General features: G+C 34.6%; 1 pseudogene; it reads right to left on the minus strand.

The window, feature by feature from the left end:
• Positions 1 to 9,599: 9,599 nt before the first annotated feature.
• On the minus strand, positions 9,600 to 14,711 carry LOC135613596 (uncharacterized; annotated as a pseudogene).
• Positions 14,712 to 26,668: the final 11,957 nt, after the last annotated feature.

Raw genomic sequence — 26,668 nt, forward strand, 5'->3', positions numbered from 1 at the left:
ATCACCGATTCATCAATTTCATTCAATTAGATCATCGATTCATCAATTCATAAATAAAGAAAATCATTAGGAGTGGAATGAATGAGGATCATAGTGGTGGTGTCATATTGTTGGTGTAAAATATTTCTCGTATCATTCATTGTATAAGCACCAAAGAAACTTAAAAACTTGTTTGGGTTATTTCTGTGGTTTATTTAATGAAAGGATGACTTAAGATGGCTTTACTTAAAAACTTACCATATTCGATTTGATAGATTAAACATTTTCAATTGAGATTTGATATAGATGTGATGATTATATTGATTATAAAAATCAAATGATGTAGGATCTTAGGATTGTCGTATAGTGTTAACTGATTTTTTTATTATCCGAATCGAAAGTCGAAGTCAATCGGGGTCTTCTTATACGTTTGTGTTAGTCTAATCTCAATCCATAATCAATTCATCCGACTCTTTAAACCTGTAAAATTATATTTTTCATTAATAGTGATGTTTAAGTTAGTATGAGATTAAGAAAATGAGCTTTAAAACGGTGTTTTAGGTTTAGAAAACTTTTATTATATTGAGTTCTTAGAACCATTATTCCTATATGAACAGTGCTACTAATAGGAAATAGTTATGTATTTCTCTCCGTTTTAGTTATGATCATGTTAAGCCTAACTATTATGGCCTTAGTTAGAATTGCCTAAAGCGTGAAGCACCCTTGCGGCAAATATGCGAACTTAGCTTACGTTGCCCAAGTCGTGCTTCGCCCCTGCGATTTGCATCCACAAAGATCAGCCCACTTGCAACCTCTCGCAAGTTCCGAAGGACTTGTAAAAGAGAAAGTTGATTAATTTGAAGAACGAGCGACGAATAAGTCTCGACGTCTCGCGAAAAGAGAAAGCTTTACAAGCAATTCAGCGAGCACCTTGCGTGCACAAGAGAAAATAGGGAGAGGAGGAAAACAAGGACTTTAGAGGGTTGAACGAACAATTGCAAGTCCACAAACAGCTGCTCATCAAGTGCCGGACACGACAACAAGTTCCCATCAAGATAACGTGCGAACTTGCGAAAGGTTGTTCAAAGCTCGATACTATACTGAAGCCCCATCCAGCCCTGTGCCACTAGGGGGGTTCCCGGGTGCTAAGATGGCTGATGTTTCACGTGCAACAGCGGGCTATAGAAATCAGCCCGTGACATGTGAAAACGGAGCTGTTTTGGGGCTGTTTTGCTCGGTTCGGTGAGTGGTCACACTGTAGCACTGCATCTTATTCGAACTTACATTTTTACAAGCAAAAGGACTTAAAACCAAGCCAAAACATGATGCCAAGTAACTGTGCATGTAGATTAGAGCGACGAACGGTTCGTTGAACGGAGTTGTTGTGAGTGCGTGACGATCGTTCGTGACATTCTTCTCCACTTAAACTGTCGACGCCCTCGTCGACACTTGTTGATAGTTGTTGATGATTGCTTCTTCATATCGTAGGGTGTCTTCAGGCTCCCAATTGGCTTCAGTTCGGGAAAGCTTTCGCCACTTCACCAAGTACTCAGTTTGCTTAGCTCCAGTGGGTATCTTTATCTTGCGATCCACTAAAATGGTTTCAACTCGCTTCTTGTAGGAGGCTGTGGTGGGGGGTAGCCGAGTTGGAACATTTCGGGAAGCATCTTATAGATCCGAGTGGTAGGCTTTCGAGTTACTATCATGAAAAACATTGTGAATTTTGAACCACGCCGACAATTGCAACTTGTAGGAGACGTTGTCCACCTTACTGATAATTAGGAAGGGCCCTTCATACTTGCGCACCAATCCTTTATGTACTTTATTCCTAAAGAATTGGAGTAATGCTAGTTGGAGCTTGACCAACACCAAATCGTTGATCTTGAACTCTTACGGTCGCCTTCCCAAGTCTGCCCACTTCTTCATTCTTGTTGCTGCCTTCTCCAAGTAAGCCCATGCAATATATGCATTTCGGTGTCACTCCCTTGCAAAGTGGTATGCTGATGGAGTACTATCAATATATCCAATTACCATGGTGTGAGGAGTTGACGGTTGTTGCCCTGTAATGATCTCAAAGGGGCTCTTGTTGGACGCAGAGCTCCGCTGCAAGTTGTAGGAGAATTGGGCAATGTTCAACAATTTCACCCAATTTCGTTGGTTGGCACTCACGTAGTGCCGAAGATATTCCTCTAGGAGCGAGTTTATCCTTTCAGTCTGGCCATCCGTTTGGGGGTGGAGGCTTGTAGAGAAGTATAACTTCGACCCCAACAATTTGAATAGCTCGGTCCAGAATCGTCCCAAGAATCGAGCGTCTCGATCACTGATGATATTGTGCGGGACTCCCTAATACTTCACCATATCCTTCATCATTAACTTAGCCGCCTCTTCTGCTGTACAGTGTAGGGGAGCAGCAATGAAAGTTGCATACTTAGAAAATCGATCGACCACCATGAGTATCGATCCGAGTCTCCTTACTACAGACAAGCTTGATATGAAGTCCAAGGAAATGCTCTCCCATAGCCTTTCTGGTATGGGCAACGGCTCCAAAAGTCCTACCGGTTTCCATTGCTCCACCTTGTCTTGTTGGCAAGTGAGGCACGTTCGAACATATTCCTCCACATCAATCCTCATCTTTGGCCAATAGAAGGCTCTCTCCATGAGAGCCAAGGTCTTATGAATGCCTGGGTGTCCAGCCCAAAGGGAATCATGACACTCTCTTAAGAGTTCACGTCTCATATTGTCCACTCAAGGAACATAGACTATATTCCCTTTGGTGTAAATGAGTCCCTCCTTAACCCAAAACCGTCGTGCCTTGCCTTTTTTAATGAGCTGCATCAGGGCTTCTGCTTGGGGATCAATGTACAGTCCATCCTTGATCCTGGAAAAGAAGTTGGAGTGCAACTGACTTGCTTGGCTTTTGCCCTCCAATTATATGGCATTCACACGCTCCACTTTCCGACTCAATGCATCGACCACGACATTCGCCTTTCCAGGCTTATACTCCATTGCTATATCAAACTCAGCGAGGAAGTCCTACTATCGTGCCTGCTTTAGGGAGAGTTTCTTCTATGTTTGGAAATAGCTCAAAGCTATGTTGTCTGTCCTTAGTACAAATCGTAATCCAAGAAGGTAGTGTCGCCAAACTTATAGATAGTGGATCACTACTATCATCTCCTTTTCATGCACCGGATATTGCAGCTCGGTCTCGTTGAGTTTGCGGCTCTCCTAGGCTATCGGATGACCCTCCTGCATGAGTACTCCCCTAATAGTGAAGTCTGAAGTATTTGTATGGACTTCGAAGGGCTCCCCATAGTCTGGCAATTTGAGCACTGGTTCTTCTAACACAGCAGCATTCAGATCTTGGAATGTAATTTCACATTTATCAAACCACCTCTAAGGCTACTCCTTCAGCAACTCCGTCAGTGGAGTTGCACGCTTTGAATACCTCGCTATGAAGTATCGATAGTAGTTGACAAAGCCAAGGAAGGATCTCAACTCTGGCACCTTCTTTGGAGTTCGTCATTCCGCAACCGCTTGCACCTTTGATTTGTCCATCCGAATGGAGCCATCACCGATTCGATGCCCCAAGAATAAGATCTCCGTTTGGACAAAATAACATTTCTCCCTCTTTACGAACAAAGTGTTGTCCCTAAGAACCTTGAAGATTGTCCGAAGGTGCTTGACATGCTCCTCGAGCGTTTGACTATAGACGACGATATCGTCTAAGTAGACAACCACGAACTTATCCAAATACTCTTTGAATAGCTGGTTCATGAGGGTGCAGAACATGGCCAGAGCATTGGTTAAGTCAAAAGATATCATCAAGAACTCAAACGCTCCATACCTGGTCACACAAGTAGTCTTTGCTTCGTCGCCTTCAACAATGCACACCTGCCAATACCCCAACCGAAGGTCGAGTTTTGAGAAATACTTGGCTTTGCCCAACTGGTCGAATAAGTCCGCGATGAGCAAGATGGGATACTTGTTCTTCACCATCACTTTATTGATAGCTCGGTAATCGACGCATAGTCGGAGGCTCGCATCTTGTTTCTTCTGGAAGAGAACGGGAGCTCTGAATGGTACTTTAGAGTTGCGGATGAGACCACTGCTTAGCAGTTCACCCAACTGCTTTCTGAGTTTTGCCAACTCTGGCGGGGGCATACGATAGGGTGGTCTCGCTGGAGGCTTCACTCTTGGCTCCAGCTCGATGTGATGATCCATGCCTCTGCGTGGCGGTAGAGTCTTCGACAACTCAGGTGGCATAACATCTGTGAACTCCTTCAAGATGTTTGCCACTATAGCAGGTTCGTGAGTGGCCTTCTCGTCGAGTGGCTCTAGCTTCATAACAGCCACGAATGTTAGTTCGCCTTTTCGTACCCCTTTCTTCAGTTGTAATGTCGATATGTGTTGGGGTTCCCTGGTTCCTCTCCGAGAGACAGGAACCACACAAGGGTCATCTCCTCCCATCACACATAGGGAGTTAAGGAATGACATTGGCACCAACTTCGCTGCATGCATAAATTCCATTCCAAGAATCACTTGGAAGTTATCTAGTGGCACCGCCATCATGTTTGTGCTCCCGCTCCATGTTCCGATCTTGATGGGAACTCCCTTTGCTAACCTAGAGATTCGTCTGGCCTTCGAGTTCACCGTCTTCATTCGACTCGGGCTCTTCTCCAAAATCAGTCCAAGTCGCTTTGCTTCTCGATCGATAATAAAATTGTGGGTAGCACCCGTGTCCACCATTGCACGGGTCGTTTGGCCATTGAGCTTAATATCTATGTACATCAGCTAGCCACTTCCTGGTTTTTGTAGTCTTGTCTTCGTGTTCTCTCCCACTTGACCTCGCATGACATTTAATAAGCGCATCGCTCCCATCCGGGGTCCTTGCGACTCCTCATCGTCGCTGCTGGATTCAGAACTACTCGAACTAAGAGCAACAACCTTGCCCTTGTCCGATTTTAGTGGATGGATGGAAGCTATTAAAGCATTGAGTGCTTATTTTTGTGGGCACTACCTCACCATGTGCGACCCTCTGTACAAGAAGCATCCTTTATGTTTCGAGGCCTTGCCTTTCGAGCTTGGCCCTTTGTGGGAACTCCTCTTCTTTTGTTCGCCCCCAAGCTCCTTCCCTCAAGAATATTTTAGAGGGCGATTGCTTGAAGGTTATTTTCTTTTCCCGGATCTTCAGAGGAAACAAAGTCGGTGAGCCTTTCTGCAGCCGCAATTGCCCCAATCATATTGGTGACATTCCTTTGATGTAGTTCTTGTTGAGCCCATGGCTTCAAACCATCAAGGAAGCTGAACAACTTATCCTTCTCGGACATGTCCTGGATATCCAGCATTAGTGTAGAAAATTGCTTCACATAGTCTCGGATGGAAGTATTTTGGCGAAGTTGTCTTAGCTTCCTTCTTGCGATGAACTCTGTGTTCTCCGATAGGAACTGAGTTCTCAACTCCCGCTTCAAGTCCTCCCATATGTCAACTCGATACCGACCTTGTTGGATGTCCTCCCAATGGGTTTGCTACCAAAGTTTTGCATCTCCGTTCAGATACATTGTTGCTATAGAAACTTTGGTTTCTTCAGAATCAGGCCTCGTAGCTCGAAAGTATTATTCCATGTCGAACAAAAAATTCTCGAGCTCTTTGGCATCTTTGGCCCCTCCATAACCATGAGGCTTGGGTGCCCTCAAGTTCTGTGGCTACGCAATGCAGGTATTGCTTCCTTCCGCATTTAGTGCTCTTGTGAGCATGGTCACCCTCGAAGTAAGTTCCACCATAACTTCCTGCAAGTGTTGCACGGAGTCTTTGGTGTCATCTAACAGTCGGTTGACTAGGGCCTCGACTTTGTCGATCCTGGACTCTGCTTCTTCTTGTGAGTTCTTTACCCCAACAAACCTTCGTTGGCCATGGTAGAGTTCTTCCAAGCTCGCTTCAAAAACATCCAAGTGGGTTTCCATTATTGTGAGTCTCTCCTTGTAACTTTTTTTCCCGGTTGGCGCTCTAGATTGCGCCTCCTTTGCTCGTGGAGAGTAACCAACTTCTTGATCATCATGTTCGTTGTCGCGCTCCTCATGAGTGGCTCTAATAGCATGAGAGCGAGTGTGCACTTGTAGCCCACCTACAGCTGCTTGGGGCAAGGGTCCGGCTTGCCCCGTCTTGCTTGATTCGCCATGATGCTTTGCTATGGCGAAGTTACGAAGTTCCTTCACTGCTCGTTCAAAGTGCTTGCCCGCTCTGATACCACAATGTCATGGCCTTAGCTGGAATTGCCTAAGGCGTGAGGCACCCTTGCGGCCAAGACGCGAACTTAGCTTGCGTTGCCTAAGTCGCGAGGCACCCTTGCGGCAAAGATGTGAACTTAGCTTGCGTTGCCTAAGTCGCACTTCGCACTTGCGATTTGCGTCCGTAAAGATCAGCCCACTTACAACCTCTCGCAGGTCCCGAAGGACTTGTAAAAGAAAAAGTTGATTAGTTTGAAGAACGAGCGACAGACAAGTCCTGACGTATCGCGAAAAGAGGAAGCTTTACAAGCAATTCAGCGAGCACCTTGTGTGCACAAGAGAAAAGAGGGAGAGGAGGAAAACAAGGACTTTAGAAGGTTAAACGAATAGCTGCAAGTCCACAAATAGCTGCTCACCAGGTGTCGGGTGCGACAATAAGTTCTCGTCAAGGTAACTTCAACGCCCGACACTATACTGAAGCCCCATCCATCCTTGTGCCACTCGAGGGGTTCCAGGGTGCTGAGATGGCTGACGTTTTGTGTGCAGCAGTGGGCTATAAAAATCAGCCCGTGGTACGTGAAAACAGAGCTGTTTTGGGGGGCTATTTTGCTCGATTCGGTGAGCGGTCGCACTGTAGCACTGTATCTTATTCGAACTTACATTTTTACAAGCAAAATGACTTAAAACTAAGCCAAAACATGCTGCCAAGCAACTGTATATGTAGATTAGAGCGATGAACGGTTCATTGAACGGAGTTGTTGCGGGTGCGCGATGATCGTTCGTGACATAATGGTACATGATAATTCGATAGAGTAATGTCAAGATATCCTTAAGCACAATACATTAAGGACTAACATATCGAGCCAAATTAATAACTTAAGTTACTTTGTTATATTGGCATTCAATATCATGTTTAGTCTTAACCAACTTAAAATAGGCTCATTAAATTTTATTCGTGTTATATTTTATGGTCAACTCAACGTGACTTTATTTTTCATATAGAACAAAAGAAGACATGAGGAGGGTTTAAGCATTCAAAATGAATTTTGAGAAGTCAAAATCATAGCATACCTTGAGAAACCTTCTTTTTGAGCATTCATTTTGTAATATCATTGGGTTTAGGCACTTTATTGAGGGAATATTATCTTTATATGTCATATCGATGTGGTATACTCAATTGTCTTGTTGTTATTTTCCGAATAGATTGGGGTTCGTTTGTGAATTTTCAATTGACTGCTTAAAAATTTCAAATCATTTACCCTCCTTCCTCCTTGTACTGAGGATAAAGGTTTGTTGATGCCAAAGTATAACCTATCTCATGTACACTCATTGATTATTATTTTCATGAAAAATAAATAGAGACTACTTTAAATGTTTTTTATCTAAGTTGGATGCATTCGACATAGGATGCTTTGTTCGATTTAGTGAATTAGGCTTTCATGCTTATGTACTAGGTGGAGGCATCACACAAAGGGAGATGTTTTGCTTGACTAGGATGTTTCTATTTATATTCTATACGGACGCATCATGCATAAGAAGATATAGGGTATATTAGACACATTGATACTTATATCGTCGATGGATGCATTATACATAAGAATATATTTTGCTTAGTTAGGGTGGTGCATCAAACACTCTATATGTTAGGACTGTTAGGACATGTATTGAACATTTCAAATATGTTTTTGTCTAGACAAAGTGCATCGTGTGCTTTGATGCTTATGTTGAGAATGGACCTATCATGTGCAAGATGTTTTGTTAGATCAAGAATCATCATGTATTTTAATATTTACATATAAGATTAATGCATCAGAGATATTTTATCAATAGTTTGAATATCTATATCCAAAAGTAGATGCATTGGGTACATAAAGATGGTTTTAAGTCTTGGACAGAAAAACGTGTTGTGTATGGAGAGTGCTTTGATCGATTAGGGAGCATAAGTTGTAGTTAGCCTCTTCACTCGCTAGGGTGGTTCAATTAATTTGACTAAGTAGGTTAGTTATTTTTGCCCGGCAATTATAGGATATTTTTCCTAATGAGAATGGATCGAAAATATTTATTAGGCAAGATAGTCAACAAGAGTGAGTAATTTTATTTGTTTGCCCAAACAAAATGGGTCGGTAAACATATCAAATAAACTGAGTTAGATAATTGTTAAACATACCTAACAAAAACTAAGTTGGATAATAATTATTGTTGTTCAAGAGTTGATTAGACTTTTTTTTTTTGCAAACAAATATGGATCGAGTATTTTCTGTTCGAGAATGTTTTGAATATCTGATAAGAGTAGGGGCTCAGACATGTTTTACTCGATAACATTAGATAAATATTTATTATTATTATTATTATTATTCGAAAGTGGATCAAAATATATTTATATTTTTAATATGTATTTGGAGAAAGAGACTACTTAGTTAATGTGTAGTTCTTGAATGATTTGGATGTTTGCTATATTATATTTTAAATGTTGTTTAGTAAAATTATATTTCAATAGTCCATTAAATATTATTATGTGATAAATTTATCTTTCTAATTTTTTTTAATATTTATTTAATGGTGAATATATATTTTTATTTAAATTAATAAGTAAATTAATAAAATAAATAAATGCATGTATATATGTAATCTTAAAAAAGTATATGATCATATATATATATATATATATATATATATATATATATATATATATATATATATATATATATATATAATCATATAAATAAATATAAAATAACCCTTGAAAATAAATAATAAATAAATAAAACTATGGAAGTATGTATAACAAATAAGAAAGAAATATAACAACATGTGAGAAAATCTACTGTTGGAAATGAACTAGACACAAGCTACAATCCTGAAGAACTAGAAAGTGGGTGTTGCGAGAATTTGTTTGTTGAATGCTGCTATGCCAGTTTTAATTTATACAAGGCATAAATCATGTTGATAATTTTATGATTTTAGATAATATCATAAATTATTTGAGAATTTAAAAAGTTTTTATTAATATATCGTAAATATTAATTTGTAATATAATATTTAAATCAAATATAGTTTAAAAAAATAATCAAACATTAATTCATATTTAAAAGACCCAAGAAAGTTGCTGAGGTTTCTTTTTTTTTTTCTCTTTCTCTTTTGCTTGAACAAAGGGCAGTCAACCGATGATGCATGGACTCATTTCACTGGAGGCCAGTAAACCTTTGTATCAAAAGAAAATAACAGATAATGGTTAAGCAAGAGGATGAAAGCAAGCTTTTCAGCACAAGTCACGATGAGCAGCATCGATGCTTGCATCAAAATGTCAAATGAAAGCTCATAATACTTAAAAAGTCAACTGAAAGCTCATTTCAGCGTTGCTTAATTATTCGATCAAGAGACAACTTGTGCGAAAATAAATATACTAGTAGATCGCATGGCGTCGATAAAAACAAGTTACATTCGTCTCATTTTAATATCAATTGTCTAAGATTACAAGATAATATCTGTCAAACAAAGGCAGTTCCTTCAAATTGAATCCACTACTACTTGTAACGATTGAAAATTGTGTGTGGTCTTACTCCTCTCGAGGGATGAAGTGGCCTCGTTTTCGTTCCTGTAAGCATACCACATGGTTAAACCAATGATCAAAGAGCAAATGAATGAAACCTAAGTTTTGAAGGGTCCTTGATGACTGACATCAAAAAAGCAAATACAATTACATAATACATCAAAAGCCATCTCCAGTATAGAATGTCCGATAGGATTTTAATAGCAAACACCTATGTGCAACCGAGAATCTCTAGAAAGAAGGGGGAAAATATAGATAGATCCACTCTCGGCACGGTTTGATGAGAAAAGGCACAAGTTCGTTTTTCATAGCAAATCATATACCTGAGCCAACTTACGATCCTTATTCATCTTTTGAGTCCGTCCTTTGTCACCTTCTGTCCTAGAGATCTTCTGCATAAACAAAAAACTGACAAGTTATGCAACATTCGCATTCATGCATATATTAACTAATTTGCAAACAGCATGAAGCTGTCAATATGCCATTGTTTATGTCAACGACATTTCCGTCCGGAATGGGAAAAAGAGCAAAGAATGTCAAGCTATATACGTACGTGCATTACAAAGTTGATGGGTGCGATCAAAATCAGTCCAAGTTTTACCACCAAAATAGCCATTAGACAAGAAAGAACAGTTAATTTGCAACTTCATCATAATCATACAAAAGGTTGAGTGGCATCCCCTTCATATAGTAGCATGTCATATTGATTAGGTAGTGCTTTACATGCTTTTTAAGTGAGACAACAAAGCTAAGAAACATATCATCATCAAAAATCCTTGCCCCAATTCGTAGTTCTAATAACCCAAGAACCATGACCACACATTTTTCAGCATGCAAGTAAAGATCATGCTGCAACATCGATGTTTCTCATCATTGTAACTACATGATGCAATAATTTCAAAACCATACCAAATACAAATAATATAGAAGGTTCAGAGGATTAACATAGAACAGAACTTCAAACATTTTAGCAACATTGTTCACAGAGAAAAAAAAAATAGGAAGAACTTACGTAGGTTAAACGACATAATAAGAAATAAAGTCGCTAGAAGATAATCTCAAGTGCCTACGAATATCAAAAGTTCACCTTTTCCTTACTTGATAGACTTTCTGAATTATCTCGTGCAAAATCAAAAATATCATGTAGTCGTTCATTATCCTGCATTACCAGTAACAGAAGTCACTCATTTGAAGACAAAATCGAGGACGGATACGTAACAAGTAAAACAGTTAATTGTCTTATTTTGAAGGTGATGAGATTAAACAGCTTAGTTTATCACCGACCTGGGAATGCTTCAGAAAGCCTCTCCCAAGAAAACGCTTCAAAAAGTTCAGCTGCTCAACATAAACAATCACATTAAAGAACTGCACTTCTTGTTTACAAAAATCACAATAGGAAGAAAATCAAGTACTTGTATTATTTCGGTCCATGTTGAGGCCCTGAGGAAACCATGCTTGTTTGATATCTTCAATGAAATTTCTGGACATTCACCAGTCTACAATGAAAAAACCAGTTTCAAAAAACATAATAATGGTTGATATTACATATATCACAAGCTACGTAGCCTCAACACAAAAAAAAAACTCACCTGGACATAATCTAAGATTTTCTGAAACAAGTCTCGTTGATCATTAAGATTTTTCTTGTCAGTTCCTTTACCTCCTGCTTCAACAGAGAGTTCATTTGCTTTAAACAGTATCTTTGCCTTCATTGATTGCATATATGCAAGCACTCCATGTTTCAAATCTTCATGGTTGATACTGTCAGTATCAACTTGCTCATTCTGGTCCAATATCCCTAACTCAAAGAAAATGGATATTGCTTCTCCAGCAGCAATACGAACAGAACGGTCATTATCTTCTAATAGAGTTGAAAGGAAAGAAATTTCCCTGGACAGATTGAGAAAATTTGTTTTAGAATCCAACCATTAAAAACATGAACAACAAACTAGAATTCATTTCCACTTCACATACTCCTTCCAATTGTCAGGATTAATTTTCCAACTACTAACAGTTGTGAAAAGAAATGACCACGCAGATATTGCTGCTGCTAGTACAGTAGGGGGAAGTTTTTTCACTGGCCCAACCTGAATGTATAAGCAAGAAATTTCATGAATCTTAAAACATGGATTTAATTATCAAAATGAACTAAACTCAAATAACATTTCAAATCAGGAACAGGCTCACATACATTAGGACCTGATTTTGGATATATCACTTGCCACATTGTTTTCAGCGAAAGTTCAGTTTCAAACAAGTCATTTGCACCTATAAAAGTTACAAGAGCAAGGCAATCCAGTACCTAGAATAAGCATATGACAAATTCAGCAAATTGAGTCTGCGAATTAGCAAAGAAACAGAGAGAGACAGTTATATAACACAGAATATAGAAAACTAAACCATACAGATGATTTCTTGAGTGAATCAGACCCAGAGATAAGGGCCTGAGAGAGTCGGGACACCGATTCTTCCATTATCTCGTGGGCACTACTTCCAGCACCAATGGTAATGGCAAGCCAGTCCTTGAAACAAAAAAGAAGCAAATTAGTTGCAACATCAGCTAGATAATCGTCAAATACATGGTTCATGAAGGACTAAATAGTACCAATAGCACGAGAAGCTAAACAAGCCTCTTTTGTAGAACCCCTCTTGATTGAATTGATGTACTGACTTAGTAATGTAATAAATCTGCAACAACCATAAGCAAGCCAGATATGTTAGATGAGTTAGACAACTCAGATGTAACATCATATATATGATTACTTCAATTAATCAAATTAGGACTATGTAAAGTTGAAGTCAATTTTATTATAGTAGTACAAAATAAACAGTGTTTGAAGGTCAAAGCACCACAAGTACATTATAAATTCACTTCCAAAAGTTCATGAGTAAAGAATTTCTTTTGCAGAATCAAGTGAATAAAATGGTAAATAATATGGAGACACAAAGAGGTCACAGACCATTGAAAAATCTTAATATGTTACGATGGGAATAATTTCTTTATGCAAATAATAAAAAGAACCGCCTAGCCAATAGTACAAATGTATAAAGAACAACTGCAGAATCAATAAACATATTTTGGTGCTACGAACATCTGTCAGTTGATCAGACAACCTTGAACAAGTGAAACACAAGTAGCAGTAGTAAGAGCATATATTAGCATTTTTTTTTTCCAACTGCCTTTTCTACTAAAAAAACTTCTAAATTTCAGGTAATTAAGAACCTGATAAATAAAATATATGGTCACATACTTTACAGCCCAACCAAGATAGCAAGAAAGCCTGTTGAATTAACTCACTTGTTTTCGACAGACGCAAGAAGCACATTTCCTTCGAATGCATTCACAAGCATGGACAAAGCCATCTCTCTTGTAGATCCCCTTAAGCATGAAATAGGATATTTTTATTCAGTTTATTGAAATTCTCAGCATATAGGTAACACTGTTTATCAGCAGATAAAAAAAACAGGAACATAAAAATAGGTGAAATGGTAATGAGATATTTTTTTTACTAAATTTAACAATCATCATTTAACCTCTTCCACCAAAAGAAAAAAAATTGCCGAATGAGTAAAATCAATTCCAGAATAGCCAACATATCCAGTTGATATAATGATGCTTATTCTTTTTCTTCCGGAATAAGCATTCGAGATCTAAGCAAATACACAAAATGCAGAAGTTATTTTCTTCCGGAATTAGCATCGCAAAAATTAAGATAAATTCAATCTGATTAACAGAACTCATGCTTATTCTTTTTCGAAAAAAAATTATCAGGATTTAATGGAGAAAAAAGCATCCAGGTTCTTTTAAGAAGCAGAAGGTTCTTCACAAATTTTCTAAATAGTTATTTGATATGATATAAAGCAGGAGAACAAAAGTCATCTTCCTCGGTCTTTGCAAGGAAAGCTGGATAAGAGAGTACATATCAATGTCTTGAGCCATTAAGACACATTTCTCATGAATGACACTTGCCAGGACGTACGTCCTCAACATTGAATCTTTCACCTTAAGTTCCCTTACTTTCAGTCTGCTTCTCTATTTTTTTCTATTGATTGATGTAAACCAAAAATCTTTATCAAAAGAAGAAATTCCCTTAGAAATATTCTTTTAGAGAAATCCTTAAAGATTAAGTTCATATCGGCTAATTTGAAGTATTGATGTACTGAGTGGCAGTTTCAAACAACTTTTTCAAAGTAAAGTAGGTAAAAACTCTGCATATAGAAATGAAGGCACTCAGAGTCCAGGGATTTGTTTTCTTGTGTTCTATATACAATAAGAGATACAAAGGTACGTCTTTTCATTGAGAGCATCGATGTACTTCTCTAGCTCGAACTCCTGGGAGTTCACGTACTCAGTGTCGTTAGCCAGCGTTAGCTCCGAGAAGCCCGTTGAGACGGAGCTCACGCTGTCAGCATCGCTGCTATCAAACTGATCACCACCTGCTTTGCGCCGGTGACCTGCATGATCAAGATATCTATCAAAACAATTCTTTTATTTTTAATCTTTAATAGTGGAGATTCAGGCAAATCAACCGCCGAATTCCAATTAAAAAATGCGACTTTGGCAAAGCACCAACCACATGATTCGATCTTTTTCACAAATCAACAATTAACGAGGTAAAGGCCGAACATATAACATAATATTTGATGCAGCAGCTTACTCTTCCCCATGGCGGAAGCTCTAAAGCGTCAGAACCAGCGCTTCTAGCGACGAATCCGAATCGAAGCGGAGCGAAAACCAAAACAACAGCGGGAATCGGAGGCTATAGATGACTCGGAGGAATGACTTGCGAGAAAGCAGCTGCAACCCACAGGATCAACTCGATGGCATAAGGGTAGAGCCATGTGAGGATTGAAGCTGCTCGGCTAGGGAAGGCAGTTTGGACAAGAAATCCTTTGGCGAACGGGGAAACCAACGACGGAGGGACGAAAACGAGAGACAGACAAGAGTAGGGGATGGATTTCACTGTAGAAGCGGTGCGGTGAAGAGACAAACAAAGCCCTACTTTGTAATTGTTGTTAGACTTTGTTTTGTTTTTTTACATTTTTTATCGGATTTAAAAATTTTATATTCGAATCTTTTATAATTACGAGAGTAAAATATCTAACTTTATTTATTCTAATGGTATCGATTTTAATGATAGAAGTATGAAATGATGGATAAAAAAACAATTTTTAATGGATAAAAAAATAATTTTAACGTCTCAATTATATTTTCGATGTTGACGAACAACAATGCTACGGTGAATCGTGGCTGATTGTTGTGGATGAGGGAGGGTGGTGACGAGAGTTAAGACAAAACGAAGAGGAGAAAGAGAACGACACAGATGTTTGACACTCTACAATTATATCAATATCGCTCGGTAAATGCATTGGCGACTCGGGTTTCGTGCTTGGTGACATAGGCGACTCGTGACATGGTGGCAACGATTAGCCTCGCAAGCACTCTGAAGTACCCCTCCAATCGTTAGAGCATTGCCCAATTACCCCTTTTCCATTGTTGCGTCTTGCTCCTAGAGCTTGATGGCGAACCACAACATGGTTGCGAGGTTCACTCAGTAGTGGCAGGGTCGCGGTTGTTTCCTAGTGTGGGCCAACCATGCAGGCTGTTGCTTTCACGTATTATTGTTCGCTCTGCAACTCCTGGTTCCAACTTGGTAGGATGACCTCCACCATCTCCTCATCCACCCCACGCTATTGCTTTATAACCTCCCATTAAGGATCTATGGGCTTCTTCACCTAAGGTGTCATCGTGGACTTGGAGGTGGAGAGACAAGATCTAGAGGACAAGAAGACTATAGAGTGCGAAGGGGAGCCAACATGATTGGGATAGTTGGAAGCATAGAGGAGGTAGACTCACCACAAATCTGCTCCGTAGATGTTATAGCCAACATCGAGGGAGCCACAAGGAAGTTGGTGTCATAGATGGACGCATCATAGGCCCAATAAAGAAAGGCAATGTCTGACTCGTAGTAAACCACCGCTCTATATCTGCATCGGCGTCAATGCAACGCGATGTTGCTCTACGTCGTCCACTTTCTCCTCTCTCCTCTCATCTCTTACCGTCACTTTCACTTCTCATCTACAATAACTACCGATCACCATGTAAAAGATATTAAAATTATTTTTTTACCTATTATTTTTATACTTCTATCAATAAAATCAATGACGTTAGGGTAAATGAAGTTATATATTATTTTATTTTCATAACTATAGGAATTTCATTATAATTTTTTAAAGTCTACAAACTTAAATACTAAAAAGGTCTAACTAATTAGTCCATGATTCGATGTTGGAGGAAACTTTCTGTTCAATCCTCCGCGTGAGCTATGAGCGGTTGCCGAAAAACTTGGATCATAAAATGGGGATTTTACTTATTTATCTTCTCAATTCATATATATCCCATTAAAAAATATATTATATATATATAGCACCCTGAAAAATGTCCAAACAGTGACCCTACTTATTAAAAAGACAATGTTAATCTTAAAAAATCACTTGAAATTTAATAAAAAGTCAATTTAACTTGAACCGATGCTTTTAATATACACATTACATCCTTATTGTATGATTTTTCAATCTCTGGTTACTCCTTATTTTTTCACCATAGTCATAGTATACTCCAAAGCCTCCAAGCATCATCGACTTTCATGTATTATCGAATGCCATCGCCTATTATAAGTGTTGAGTTTTGTCATCGACTCATTCGAGCTTCTATTTCATCGTTGCCACAAGGAAGGTTTTCGGGTTCCAACATTTTCTATTTTTAGGGTTTCAAAACTATATTGTAGACCTTTATTTAGAACAATGTGCTATTTTTGTTTTATTTATTTTATTTCTAATAAATTATAATTTATTTATGTAATTTTTTATATTCTAGCTTCAAAAAAAGGTCTACAATATATGTAGAAAATTTGGGCCAAAGAAAAATTTTCCTAATAGGTGATGCACTATTTTTGAGGAAATTTTAAAAATAGTGAATAGGATGGACATTTATGTACTATAATTTGTTTTCTATTTTAGATTTTTTTTTTATATTTTTATGAATTTTTAGCATCTAAATAGTGTATCATTTTTATATTTTCTTCTTAATTTTTATATTTCTAACAAATTATAATACATCCATGTAATAATTTTTTATATTTGTGCTTCTAAATAGGTCAACAATATATACAAAATTATATCTAGAAAAAATTCTTAATCACAAATATGTACTATTTAAAATGATCTTAAATTTTTTTAAAAAACTTTGAATAGGACACTTATGGACGTATGTTATTGGTTTTTTATTTTAGAATTTTTTTTTGTATTTTTATAGATTTCTGAGCATTTGCATAGTGTGTCATTTTTTTCATTTTCTTCTTGTTTTTTCTAGTTAGATAATTTTTCATTGAATTATTAACTATAATACCTTTTGGCTTTAAATAGGAAATAATTATTTCATAAAACGCTTGTCATATGTGTAGAATGTCTGTCATTGCAAGAATGTTGATTTAAGCATAGGTATATTTTTGTTTATGTAAATTTCTATTTAATTTCTATTTATTTATCATTGATATTTTTTAAATTTTAGCTTTACAGTTTTATTTGTTTGTACCCTTAGATCATGCCATTCTTATGATGAAGAGAGGTGAAAAAGCTATTATAGTTGAATAATTTAAGATAAAGCTTTGTAGATAATTTTGGTCACTTTTTTCAAACACATATAATGTATAGTCCAGCAAAATTAATCTCATTATCACTAAGACTGTGTCACTTGCATATTATATTATAAGAAGTATTATATCTGATTATTTCTTAAATATCTTTGGTATTTCGTATCTAGCGGATTAATATTGATAATTATGAAACGATGGTCCGAGAACAATAAATTTCTAGTAAATGAAGTGGGACTATCTTTTTCTATGTCTGATTTATCTCTTCTACCTGCCAAATACTGAGAAGTTATTGATCTAAAGACATTTGGATCCATAGGGTATATCTTATACAAAAGTATTATTTAATCTAAATGACTAACCTGTAAGGATTTAAAAATATTGACAATAAATTTACATTCAAGTGATAATGAATCAGAACTTTTATCGGATATATATGTTATATACTTTTGTTTGTATATTATTTTGTCAAAGTACCTACGATTACAGTGGTCCTCAGCATCAACTATTGACAATTTAAAATTTTTGAATAAGTATAATTGGTGCAATAGTGGGAGAGAGATTGTCAGCTATTTAAAAGAATATCTATTCATATTACATAACTTATGTGTAGGTATATAGTTTACACATTATTGTATTCTATTATTGTATAATATGATTTGATCTTAACATATATTTAAAATTTGATAAGGGTGGTTTCGTGAGCATGTTCCATGCTTTAAGCCATCAAATAAAGTAGAATCTCCAAGATTATAGAAATGATCTATTTCCACGTTGTATTAAAAAATAATTAATAGAATGATATCAACATTATCATATGATAAAGTAAGTACCTTGTTTTGAAATCAAATATAAATTTATTATTATAAATTCTATTGAAAAATAGCATAATGATCGCTTTTTATTATTTATAGATAATGAAAGAGTTAAATCCTCTGTCAAATGAGGCATGGTTATATTCTTATGAGACACCAGATGTTGAGATATTAGATATTGAGGTACCAACAGTTAAAGGTACCATATGTTGAGATACCAATAGCTGAGATACTAATAGTTGAGGTACTAAATGTTAAGATACTACCAGTTGAGGAGTCATGACTACTTAACTATATTTCTTTCATAAACTACATTAATAATAATTTTTTTGAGATAATTAGATAATATAGTAAGCAACGTAAACCTTTGATACATGTATGGATGATATCAGAGAAGAACAACTGAAGTCACATGAGCCTCAATAGTTTGAATGTAAAATCTATGAGACATATCGAGATTATTAGAATATTCATAGTGTTCATGTCATAGTGTTCATGTGGGAACATGGTTTGGCTGATGCAGTTCGTAAAATGATGCCCAAGCAACTTAAAAGACGTTTGCATCGATAATTCAAATATGTAATCCACAAGAAACATGGAAGATGAACATTGAGAAGAAATTAGATGAGAAATTAGAGAAGAATAAGGTTAAACTTGAATGTAATAAAGACCAATTGAAGGTTAAACTTGGAATAAGTAGATAGTTGCCATCTTAAAAGAAAATTTTTAATATTTTTTTTATAAGATATCAAAGATACTAGTAAAGAGGATGTTTGTATTGATTTTTTTTTATCTTCTAGAGTATTGAGAAAAATAAAATTAGTCTAGATGAAGAAGCAACAATAATCTAATGTGTTTGTATTGAATTTTTTTTTAAATCTTTTAGAGTATTGAGAAAAATAAAATTAATTCAGATGAAGAAGCAACAATAATCTAATGCAAGCTGAAGCACTTATCATTAGTTAATATTCTTTTTTACTTAAAGTTTTATTATATATAATTAGTTTTCCATTTGTCTATTAAATATAAGACAATTGATCAAATTATTTGATTTTTTTGGTGTCATAGTTTATCAATTGAAATTATATATATATATATATATATATATATATATATATATATATATATATATATATATATATATATATATATATATATATATATATATATATATATATATATATATATATATATGTGCGCGCGCGCGCGCGCTAGACATTCTAATTAGAAAGGCATGTGCAATGACATCACTTGAAATTATTTTTATGCCATCAATAGTAATTATTCCAGATTCAAAATATATTTAGTATTTAGTATTATTAATATTTTTCTTATTTAGGATAGTATTTATAGATTACTAACTTTTTCTTATTATTTTAGAAGCATTTCAATGTACATGGCTTTGTATTATTTAAATAGTCTAGCAAGACTCATAAAGAGCTGATTAAATATATTTTTATGTCATTGTATAGTAAGAAAATGAAGCATTAACACTTATCAATATATATAGGATGATTTGGGCACACTATAATTCAATGTCTAATGTAAAATATAAGATTAAAAGATTATAAAGCAGTATATGTTCAGTAGAGTCCTTTTAAATATTTTATTTTAATAAATAAATTTAATGAAGCTTGTTTCCAATGTTGCAGGTGAACATATTAAAGAATCTGAGTGATGCAAATACAAAATTATTGTATCCCAGAATTACACTAATCATCAAAGTAAAGGGATGGTTATAGAAAAATATAGTTATCTAAAGCAAGTTGCATCATAAGTTATTATAAACATTATGAAATATCATAAATAGTATGTCGTTGATTAATTAACCAATTAATAACTTTTGCATGTTCCACAAATGATTATTATGTATTCGTTATGAAGTACATCATAGATTTTCTGTGCTATTCTTCTAAAGAAAAATGATGGGGTTTTTGGATGACAAATATTTTTTTGGACAATTTACTTTTGTTTTTCATCAGAATTGTATGTATCTAGTCATAATTATATATATAGTCTTGCAAATCCTATATGATATAGAATGTTAGTGTATAAGTTCGATTTTATGAAGAATATGATTCTTTAAAAGAATTTATATTTTAAAATTATATACATTATTAAAAGTTTGGTAGCATTTCAGTATTGTATAAATCATAGACATATTCTAGTGTTTTAAGAAATAAAGAGTAATTCTATATTTATGTTTTCAGCTGTAATGTGTGTCTAAACATATTATACTCATGCAATGTTTTTTGATATTTAACCTTTACTTATATCTCAAACACCTGGTAAAACTTTGGCTCTCAAAATGAGATGAGATATATTCTTTTTGTCCAAAATCTAAAAATAGGACTGATCCAAATAACCTAAAATTTTTAGAAAAGATTTGCATTTGACTTAGATGGATATATGTCACTGGTTTTCTATTTTAAATTTTTTTAATAAATTTATAAATTATTAACTATATGTTATTTTTTATCTTTGACTAACTTTTTTTTTCTCATTTTCATAGAAATATCATCGTTTCATGCAATATTTTTTTGACATTTGAGCTTCTAAATTAATTCAAAATACTTAATAAAACTTTAGGTCAGAGAAAATAATTCATAATATGCGATGCATTATTTTTGTCACAAACTAAAAAATAATGCATTACATAATTGGACAAGTCTAAATGATCTAAAATTTTTAAGAAAGTTTTGCATTGGACTCAGATAAACATATGTCACTGGTTTTCCATTTTACAATTTTTTTTGATATTTTTTATGAATTATTCAGCTTTTGAACTATGTGTGATTTTTTTATTTTCATAGAAATATCATGAATCCATATAATATGTTTTTAATGCTTGAGCTTCTAAATTGTACCAAAACAGCTAGTAAAAATCTAGATTTGAGAAAAAAATTATAAAATGTGATATACTATTTTTACCTAAACCCTAAAAATAGTGTATCAAATAGAAAGATTATTCCAATAGACCTAAAATTTTTAGAATAGGTTTGCATTTGACTCAGATGAACATATGTCATTAGTTTTTTATTTTAATTTTTTTAAATCTTTTTATGAATTATTCAGATTACGAACTGTGCATCATTTTTTAAATTTTTAGCCAATTTTTTCTCAATTTCTACAGAAATATCATGGATCCATATAATTTTTTTGATATTTAATTTTTTAAATTAGTTCAAAATACCTAGCAAAAATTTGAAACAAAGACAATAGTCCCAATATGCAATGTATTATTTTTTTCCTAAGATTCAAAAAGAGTAAACTCAATAGATATGAAAATTTTAGAAAAAACTTCAATTAGACCAATATGGACATATGTCCCTGTTTTTCCATTTAAAAAAATATTTTATTTTTATGAATTATTTAACTTGTTAAATATGTTTTCTTTTTTTATTTTTGGCCAATTTTTTTTTTATTTCCATGGAAATATCATTGATCCATGTAATGTTTCTTAATATTTGAGTTTCTAAATTGGTCTAGAATACTTTGGAAAAGTTTGAGCTAATTTCTAATATGTGATAGATATACTATTTTAGCTTAAAATCCAAAAACAGTGCATCCAATAAAAGGACTGATATAATAGACTTGAAAATGTTAGAAAGACTTCAACCCAAAGGAATGTAAGTCACTAGTTCTCTATTTTATTTTTTTTTATATTTTTATAAATTATTTAGATTATGAACTATGTGCTAATTTTTATTTTTAGCTATTTTTTTATTTTCATAAAACATCATGGATCCATACAATGTTTTTTGACATTTGATCTTCTAAATTAGACCAAAACATTTGGTAAGAATCCAGAATAGAGAAAATAATTTCTAATAAGTGATGCATTATTTTTACTCAAAATTCAAAAATAGTGCATCGTATAGAAGGATTGGTGCGATAAATCTAAAAATTTTAAAAGAAGTTTGCATTGGATATTCTGTTTTAAATTTTTAAAGATATTTTTATGAATTATTTAACTTGTAAACTATGTGCTTTTTAAAATTTTGGTTAATTTTTTTCTATTTCCATGAAAATATCATAAATCTATGTAATATTTTTTGACATTTGAGCTTCTAAATTGGTCCAAAATACTTAGTAAAATTTTATATTATGGAATCACAAAGAAGGACAAGTCCAAAATATTTGGAAAGACTCCGATTAGATCCAAATCGACAACTGTCACTGGTTTTTCACTTATTTTTTTATATTTATAAATTATTTAGCTTATGAACTATGTGTTATTTTTTATTTTCAAGCAACTATTTTCTTTTTTCATAGAAATATCATGGGTCCATGCAATTTTTTTCACATTTGAGATTCTAAATTGGTCCAAAACCTAGTAAAAATTTAGATCATAGAAAATAATTCCTATGTGATGCATTTATTTTGCCTCAAGCCTAAAAATAATGCATTGCATAGTGGAACTAGTCAAAATGACTTGAAATTTTTAGAAAAAACTTACATGAATGGATATGTCTCAGTGGTTTTCAAAACACCGAGATATTTGCATAATAGATGCAACATTGATACAAAAAATAAGTCACATATATAATTTAAAACTTCTAAAACAAACTCCGAAAGTCTAAAAATATTTTTTAAAAATAATTTCCTAATGAAACTATCATTTGGACATGAGTCTCATAAGTATACAATTTTAACTCCCTTAAAAATAGAATTATATTTGATTGGTCAAAGCTACCACAAACCTTATTAAGTGCAATCTCCAATGTAAGATAAGTTTTTTTTTTTTGTATAAAACAATAATTCTTAATTTTTTAATATTAGTAATAATCATCTTTGGAGAATAATCAACATTTATCATAACGTAATATTTGATGAAAGAACTATTGCATTCCTTATGACCTCTATTCAATCTTAGCAAATTACAATCATGCACTTGGCAATCGGAAACTTGCATTTTACTTTTTATCTTATAACTTATAGTTATAACATGTTTAATCTTAAAATTGTCTTTGGAGGCTTTTTAAATTTTAGTCCTATCTTAAAACACTTGTATAAAGACATTATTTAGATTATAAAATAATATATATAATAAAATAACTTTAATATCATTCAAATACCATACTTGACTAATAAACAAATCATTGTATGAACAATTATTATCTTCAACATACCATCATCTCGGCTACAACCATATTCAACAAGTATTCATTCCGAATAACAACATCTAATGCATCATAAATATTATGGTTTAAGTCACATTTAATCTTTTCTTATAATCTTTCTTCAGCCAATTAATTTTCGAAGATATCACTACTATTTATTCAAGTCTATGAAAAGAGTCTCAAAACATATATTATTTAGCAAATGATTTTCACTTTAACTTAATGTCTCACCTAATGCCTATCTATCAATATCATCAAAAACTAAAAATACTTTATCGAGAATAGGATCCTCCCTACAATGAAATTATTAGAATTAAAAAAAATTATTTTTAGAATCAATGAACTAAGATAACAATAAAATAGGTTATAACACATTGCCTTTCATAAAAGTACTATATGAAACGAATATTTGTTTAAAAGACATCAATATACTTATATGATTTTTTTTATTTTATTGATTCAAGAAAAAATGAAAAAAAAAAAATAAAAGAATAAGGAGATGAGCAAGAAAAACAACAGCAACCAAGAAGACTAAGTAAGAATGAAATGGACAAGAAGAAAAGTGACAAAGGAAGAAGTTTTTAGCTTTTTTTATTGAGATCAGCACCTTTACTATGATAGCAGCTTATCATACACTTTGCAGGTCTCTTTCATAGTTAAAATGTTCAACCAGTAAGTGAACCAATGAGAAAGCATTCATCTTATGTAATATCTTAGTATGATATATCTGGCACATCATCGTTTTTGGGTCGACCGAGCTCCACGTATGGAGTCCCGATCGATCATGAATTATGAGTTTAAAGAGGTTTTGGGTTGGAGCCACATAATATTTGATTGAAATCTTACATATCAAGAGTTAACACATTACTCTATCCAATTCCATTTCTCATGAGAATCTTAGCCAAATAAACATGAAATATCCTACCAATGGGACCTCGAGCAAAGGATTCTCTTGATCCACACACACACACACACACTACATAAATATCTCCATATAAAGGTGGTGGTTGAAATCATGGTGTCCATGACTGAACCATAGGTTCAGTGCATTCATCAGGGTTAGGTCTTGGAATCCTTTCTGAGATGGCCAGGGACTCACTCATTTAGAAGATGTCAGGGAAAAGGTAAGGTAAAAGATCCCAAGAAACAAGAGAGCCATTTCCAGTGATCATTCAAGGAGTGTTCTTCCCTGAGCCCGAGCATAATACTTGGTACACTCAGAACCTGCACTTGCGTAGAGGATAAGGCCAACGAGTCATCCGATCATCCCACTACCAATTTCTTGCACCTTGTATAAAGACACATCTCTTTCTCCCTCAAACAAAGTCATTGTCAAGAAAGATGAGCAGAAATGGTGAAAGGGACCCAGAGATCATGGCCACAAGAATATTAAGATAGCTGTCTATTTCTTGCATTGTTTTCAAAGGCACTGGAGCTAAAGAAAGACTGAATTTTACATCAAGGTTTTTGGTTTCAGTATGGCCACTTCACTGCAGCATCTGTCACAACCTTTCTTTTCATCTACCTTCACAAATTCCTACCTTGTGGGTGCCAAAACCTTATCTAACAGACATATGATTCACAGTTAATTCTAAGATCTAACTTAGAAGTTCATATAGGATGCTCAAATCATGATGTCGGATGATTTGAATTGGAATGAGTTTTTTCATATTTAATGCGGGTCTCATCACCCATTTTTTATCTACACAATAGTTATAAGATTTGTTTATTCGATTTAGACGATAAAAGATTGAGAAAAATATATAAATTTTAAATTTTTTCATACACAATAATTTTTATTTTTGTCGTTACATTATCCTAATAGATCAGTTGTCTTTCTTTGATTACTAGAACATATCATTTCATGACACTCTCGTCAATATAAGATCTAGAGGAGGAGAAATATATATAACCTTACAATAAGAAAAGAATGATATTTACGAATGCATGAATTAATATGAGAAAATACTATGATACCACTAGTCTCAACCAACTAAAAAAATTCTCCATGTCAAAATTAAATCAAAGAATATGGAAAATCACATATGTATTGGATTGTCTACTTGTTCATCTTAATTTGAAATGAATGAGCCCTTAAGCACTATTACCATCAAAATACACGAACAAAACTTGTCTCAGAAACTGACGTCATTGTTTCTCCAAGTAAAACATATGCATGGTGTTGATCTACCTTTTAGAAACTCACTACAAGGAGGACCACAGATCATGAATTGGATGCAGGAAAAGGATGTTCTCCTGTCCTTACTCCAACAATTGAGCCACGAAGCAATGGTGCTTTGTATCCCTTGTCAGGAGAAGGGGAAAAAGAAAGAGTGCTATTGGAGCTCGAAAGGGTGAAAGATGTTGTCCTGGGAATCTGGTCCATGTGACACCCCACCCCAGCCAAAGCAGGAGAGGAAAAGGAAAGGGCAAAGATAAAAAAGATGTAATAGCTCAGTGCAGATGAAGAAATGAAAAGCTTTGACATGAAAGATTGGAGCAATGACATATTCTTCTTCGCTCTACAACTCTTTAAGATCTCAGATAATAACCATCTAACATCTGGCATACTCTTTTTATATTGAAATGTGATGATGGTAGGGAAAATAGACATCATGAATGAATCACACCAGCCATAGATTTGTGCTATCAAATCGATCTTTTTTTAGAGTGCAATATAATTTCATATAAGTCAGATTAGATCATCTTTATAATTCAAATTGACGACTGGCTATCAAACTTATAGATTATAATTCTTTTTTATCCCACTTATTTTGCTACTTTCTTCATCTCATCATTTCTCTACCATAAAAAACAAATTTCCCGGGTTTGTATCCTTACTCAAAACACAAATCATGTACAGGGGTGGATAAATAGGAATAGAAAATGAGGTGTTGGTCAATCCCCATCCAATTTCTTAGAGATAAATGGGGGAAGAAATTGAGCAAAGGTTAGGGTGGGCCCGGCTGCATGTGGGGAGGAATTAGGTGGATGCGGCTGCAAGATAGTGAGGGACCAAAAGCAGCAGCAGCAGCAGCACTACAGTGGAGAACAGAGATAGGCTATGAATCAGATTCTTGGTGAAGTTATCCACTTCTGCTACCACAAACCATCATTGCTCTCTTGCCAGATATCGATCAGCAGTGTCATCCTGGGCTTCGCTTGCCAACAAAATTCATGGCACACATAGCTCACCAGCAACAGTTGCATCAGAAAAGATGGGAGCAATCAAGAGCTCGGACAATGTAGAGCTGGGACACATAGCGCACAACAAATCCCAGCTAACATCAGCAAACTTAGCTCAAATAATCATTCAAACAAATCT

This window comes from Musa acuminata, chromosome BXJ2-6 (assembly GCF_036884655.1).
Source record: "Musa acuminata AAA Group cultivar baxijiao chromosome BXJ2-6, Cavendish_Baxijiao_AAA, whole genome shotgun sequence".
In the NCBI taxonomy this organism is placed as follows: Eukaryota; Viridiplantae; Streptophyta; class Magnoliopsida; order Zingiberales; family Musaceae; genus Musa; species Musa acuminata.